Here is a 6,569-nt window from a genome sequence, read left to right as displayed (position 1 = left end):
CAGAAATCTTTTGATCTGTGCAAACTGAAACTTTGTACCATTAAAAAATAAATTCAGCTAGGCATGATGAGGATGGTTTGAGGATCTATGGAAGAGGCTGGCAGCTTAATTCCCTGAGTATTGTCTTGGGGATCTTCATGATTAGTTGCTGCAATGATACAGAGATTTTGTGTGTTATTTCCCCCAGGGGTTTTTCATGAGGCAGATTTGGGGATGTTAATTAGCCAATGTGCTTCTAGGACTGTATCCCACTGCTCTCCACAGGGCACCTCCATGGGAAAAGAGAGTCCTTCTCAGGTTCTGTTTTTTAGGATACTGATATGGGAGTGGTTGTTTTGTTTTGCTTCTCAAGGGGGATTTTGATGTCACTCTTCCACTTTCGGTTTCCCCTGCCACTGGTTCTATGCCACTGGTTGGCTATTGGTTCAATGAAGGAGTGGAAGGGGGTTCTGGCTTCCTCTGGCCTCTCTGATCTGTATTGCCCCCAGCCAAATGGCCTCTGTACAGGAAATTCTCTACACAAGATTGTCCTGAATTGCTAGACTTACTTTAAATCTCACAGCTGGCATCTGCCAGATGCATATGTTGGTTTCAGCCTGGAATTCATAGATCTAAGCTCAAAGTCTGAGTTTATGCCACTTTTTCATGGAGGTATTTAAGTCTGTGCTCCCTGTTCACAGCTCAACTGTGACTTTTTTGTGTACCTGATTATTGGGCTGAATAGCTTCTGGGTCTGCCCATATTCCAGCATTTATAAACCAGACCAGATTTTTCCTGAAAGAAGCGATTCCAGTCTACCTGTGTCAGTATAATAAATATGATTCCTCCTCTTTAACACTGAAAAGGCTACTTGAAGTGTTACAGTATACACAATCAACTTTTTCTATTGTCTATTTCCTTGTCTTCAATTTACAAAGTCCTGTATTCTGCCATTGCCCAGTAGGAGCTCCTTTTCTCTTATTTTTCCTTTAATTCTTTCTTTTTGTAATTAAAGTTGTAGTAATTAATGAATCAGGAAATAAAACAATTAGATGTAAAACTAAACGTTGTTATTTTCTTTTCTAATAAAAGATATATATTGGGATACATATTGGATTTAAAACAGAGGAGACAATAAAAAATATCAAACAAATGCATAACATGGAAAAATACACATATAGTAGTAGTAGTGGTTACCTGCAATTTTATATAGTTAAATTTTTCACAAAACAGTATATTATGTATCTAATTTTTGCATCTTAATGTTACTTGCATATTTAACTAATAGTGTGTGTATGTTTTTGTGTTTGTGTATGCAGAGGCAAAGAAATGAAGAGACAAAAATAAAAAGACAGATTGTCATTTAATCTTTTCATTGTAAAAACATTAAATATTTTACAATTTTTAAGCATCACTTGACTTCTATTCCTGGAAATGTTCCTCTGTATTAACTAAACCCAATTTGGAGTGCCTTTATTGTTATGACTAGAAATAACATATTCTGATAATTAAGTAATATGTTCAAAGAACTCTTGTTTAAATTTCCCAGAAGCATTCTTTCAAACAAGCTCTGGTCTTATTATATACTATTTATTTATCAACTTACCTATTTATTGCATCTTATTTAAAATTAAAATTAAGTGTGTTGAGAAATTGAATGAGTTAATTGTAAAACACATCTAAAAAGAGACTTGTTCCCAATCCGATTGCATTAGGTAGCTAATTTTACATAACAAGCTTTTCTATAGAGAATTCTATCCGAAGAAACTTTCTCTTCAAATTCATCTGGGATAAGTGTACATGAATGGCTTATTTGAAAACAATGCCCAAGAGTCTCAAGAAAAGCATACAAATAACATGATTGCAACCATTCTATGAGTTTTACACTTTACCTCCCTAACCTCTGCTTTTTGTATCACCTGAAACACTGATAGTTCTGAAGCTAATTCTAAATGAACATGTGTGGATATATTCCTTGATTTTTCTGAAAGAGCAAAAAACTCAAGTGCATTTTTCATTACTCTTTTACTGTAGGAAATTTATCAAAATAAGTTGAGTAAAAATACTTGTTCTTATGGACTACTCATTCTCAAAGACGGTAGGAATGTGTGTAGACAATAAAGCCTACTATACATATGAAGGGCAGAGTATATTTCAGTTCAAGAGAGACTTTCCTAAATTCTAAAAAAAAAAAAAAAAAAAACCTAGGTCAGTGGCTGAGGAACAACTAGATATCACTTTGTAATGTATATCTTAGTCTCTTACTTTAAACAATACTGAAAGCATTTAAGTTTTATAAAGATCTTTTCTGACAGAAATACTTGAATGAAATATGAAGTCTTCATTCAATCAAGTGAGTATAAAATGTGAACTCTTTTTTTTTTATTATATGATCAAATTTCAAGGATTGACTTTTCCACACCTTTCAATAAGATATTTTGGTATGAGATGAAGATGACTGATTATTTCTTCTGATCTTTTCCTCCAATGATGCCAAAAAGTGCTAAAAGTATAGATAAGATACTATGTGTTATGAAAATGAATTATGAATAATATACTAGCCTGAAAATGTGTGGGAAGTTGCAAAGATATCAACATGAATAATCTGGAAATTTGCCAACCTTTCTTTAAGCATTCAAGTGTAATGAGATAGGGATGGAAAAATCATCTAATGTAGATAGAATCCAAGTGATAATAAAATGTGAGCATAACATAGAAAAGATATGATCTAAGATTAAATTTAAAGAGCTCAAATATACTTCATAGTAAATGAAATTGACTTACACTGTCTCTGCTATATTCAAGGAAACAGATAAATGAAGGCACTATGGGGTAATGCTCATTCATTATGAACCACCTTTAAGGTGAAAAACAGGAACAAGATTTTAAATAATAAAAATTTAATAAACTCACTCAAAGCATAATTAATGGATTTTTTTTTTTAGAAATAGATGTACTAAGTTATATAAAAATTTTGGAGAATAAAATCTAAAATTGTTTGTTAAAAGATTAAAGTGTGGTTCAGGGTAGAAAATTATGAAATTAAGCCCAATAAATAGATAAGAAGACTCTAACAGTATAATTACTTAATAATGTGGTTAGATAGTAATTTTCATAAAAATATATTTCATAACTCAATAAAATTTAACCAAGTTTACTTAATATTTAATATGAACACACAATTTTAACTGAATAAATATTTGGGATGAAGTGTATTTCTAAATTCTCTGTAGACAATAACATCTTGAATGTCAATTCAAATAAAGTAAAAAGAAAGCTGGGTGTGGTGGCAGCACCTGCCATAATCCCAGCTACTTTGATGCCATGACAGGAGAATTGCAAATTCAAGGCCATCCTGAGCAATCTAGTAAGATCCTATTACATGTAAATAATAATTATAATAATAATAATAATAATAATAATAATAATAATAATAATAACAGCTGAGAATAAAACACAGTGGTAGAGTGGCCCAGGGTTCAAGCTCCAGAAAAAAAAAAAAAAAAAAAAAAAAAAAAACCAAAAGGGTATAAACAAAAAACATTCAAGAAACATACCTTTTGGACATATGCTTTCTTTAAAATCTTTTAGTTATTAGTACACTGTAAGAATAAAGCTTCAACAATGCCCAGAAATATGATTACTAAGATTTCCTTTAAAAAAGCTTATTGGAGTATTTGGTCCATCAGTCTCATTAAAGAGCACCTGGCATTATTATTATTTTATTATTTCTCCTGCATATTTCTGAAATATGATAGCATTTAATCCAAGGGTCATGTTGATGTCTTGGCTCTGAATAGTTTTGTGTCATAGTACAAAGCATGGTAAAGGGAAAATACCTCAGATTTTTGTCACTAGGACAGTGTCTTAAATTTCCATCTGAAAGCTCTCCATCTTATAGAATAGAGTGGATTTAATGGTATACACTATATACATACACATAGATAAATGTATATGTATGTCTGTTTTTATACATAAATTTAAATTATATACAAATTAAAATATATAAAAATTAATATGCAAACAAAACCTTCATTACCTCATTTACATTTCTCAAAATATTGCTTTACTCATCTATCAATTCAATTATTTTCTATGTGCCATATAGCTGAGAAACAAATATATGTATATGTATATATATATATATATATATATATATATATATATATATATATATATATATATATATATATCCTGAAAATGTAAAATAACTGGAGAATCTGAAAATGTATCTGAGCTTAAAGTGGGATATTGATTTTTCTCCTGACAGCAGTTGTGTTTAGTTCAAAAATATATTTTAGCTGTATATACATTCAGTTGACCACTGATAATTATTCAATATATCAATTGTATGCTGATATATTACAACAGGATGCTAAGCTCAGTTTATAATAAAAAACACACAAAGGATATATTAAATAAAATTTAATATAAGAGATTGAATGCCTATGTTTGACACAAAGAGTTATGGAAGAAAACTTTACAAATTAAATTTTTAAACAACAGGATGCTTATGTTGTAATTTTACTATCTCAGTTTGCAGGTACAGAAACTACTGCCAAAAGTGTTTGAACTTCTTGCTCAATTCTGAAAAGCTAACAATTATGTTCAACAGAAGGTCTTCTAACTATTCCAAGGAAATCACACTACTTTGTATTATCCAATGTAGTCACGTTACTTTGTAGCAACTATTATACTACCTAGTTTGATTGGGAAAATACTATATTGACAATTTCCATTGCTCCAGATTTTTTCCCTGTTCTTCCTCAACTACTGAAACCTCAGTACCTTTCCTTTTCTTAACATTTCTGTAATGCTTTGCAGCAGTGTATCTGAAAAGGAACCATCTTATACAAGCACCCCATGACAGAGCTCTTTCATCAGTTTATAAGAACCTACAAACTTTTATACAACCAGAAATATGAAAAAATGTGCTCTATATGTGTAGTAAGAATTGTAATTCATTGAGTTGTGATATATAAGTAAACAATAAAAATAAATAAAAAGAAGAACCTACAAACTTAATGTAGACAAACTATTCTGATGATATTTATGCCAGTAGAAGATTGAAAACTATTGCTTTGAACTTGCCATTGAATCCTCATCAGAATTAAAGGAAATAACTATTGTTACCTTTATTAAATATGAGAAGAAATTCAGTTACAGAATGATAAGTATGTTTGCTAAATGTAGCTGCTTTTAATTTACACTTATACTTATTACACTTATACTATTTGCCTAACAAGATTTTTCATGCCATCTCAGATTTGTGTATAGTCAATGCCTAATTGTGCTTTATCATTCTTTATAATTCTACACTTTTTAAAATAAATTCCTTACTATAGGTGAAACATTTTGTAGAGAATGGCACTAATTAATGAAAGCCACCCTAAAGGTTTTGCTGACCATCCGTAGCTAGAGTTTCCATTATTTGTTATTCTTCTCTTAGCATACCCCATTGGTGAGAAACTGCCATCATTCTGGTATCCAAGTTAGACTCTCATCTTCATAGCCCCATGTATTTCTTCCTCACCAACCTCTGCTTCCTGGACATCTGTTTAACCACAAGCATTGTGCCTCAGCTGCTGTTTAACTGGGAAGTTCTAAGAAGACCATCAGCTATGTGGAGTGTGCAGTTCAGGTTTATTTTTTCAGCACAGTGGGAGACACAGAATTTCTTCTTCTGGCTCTTATGTATTTTGACCATGATGTGTCCTTCTGCAGACCTCTGCATTGCATCCTCATCATGAATTAGCATATCTGTGTCCTATTAGGGTTAATTTTGTGAATGAGTGGAATTACTTATGGATTTTTTGAGGTCACTCTTATATTACAGTTGCCACTGTGTGGCATCAATAAACTGGATCACTTGTTTTGTGAGATTCCAGTTCTGATAAAGACTGCCTCTGGGGAAAAGGAAAATAATGAGCTTGCACTCTCTGTGACATGCATTTTTGTAATAACTGTTCCTCTGTGCCTAATTCTTGCCTCCTATGCTAATATTGAGCATACTATATTTAAGATCAAATCTTCTGAAGGAAGTAAAAAGGCATTTGGGACATCTTATTGTAGTTCTTTTATGTTATGATCCAGCCATTATCATGTACCTTCAGCCCACCTCTTCCATCTCAAGGGAACAACCCAAGTTCATGGCTCTGTTCTATGGATTGTTGACTCCTACACTCAACTCCTTCATCTGTACCCTGAGAAATAAGGATGTGAAGCTGGCATTAGGCAAGCTGTTGAGAAGCATTTTTAGTTCCAGGTAATACTTGGTAAATCAAATGAAACATTTTCAAAATTAGAGTTGATTTACTTGGTTCTCTTTAATAGCTCATTTTATCTTATAATTCCAGCTCATGTTACATATTCTTCTTCCAAAGAATATTTGTCACATTCTTCACAATCATGTCCAAAATAAATAAAGTTAACTAATATGCACCTGTGTAATATGCATCTGTGGCACTCTGTGGAAACATATTATAATGGTTCTATTATGGAACATACATGGTGAAATAGTAATTTCATTTAGTAGTTTTAAATTTAGGAATATAAAGTGATTAGTTCACACTAGTCATCATAGCAATTCC

General features: G+C 31.7%; 1 pseudogene; it reads left to right on the top strand.

Moving 5' to 3' along the window:
- Window positions 1–5,343: 5,343 nt before the first annotated feature.
- On the top strand, window positions 5,344–6,248 carry LOC117794657 (olfactory receptor 2B11-like; annotated as a pseudogene).
- Window positions 6,249–6,569: the final 321 nt, after the last annotated feature.

Source organism: Marmota flaviventris, chromosome 7, assembly GCF_047511675.1.
Source record: "Marmota flaviventris isolate mMarFla1 chromosome 7, mMarFla1.hap1, whole genome shotgun sequence".
Lineage (NCBI taxonomy): Eukaryota > Metazoa > Chordata > Mammalia > Rodentia > Sciuridae > Marmota > Marmota flaviventris.
The sequence above is the reverse complement of the archived record's forward strand: the minus strand, read 5'-3'. Positions and strand labels throughout refer to the sequence as shown.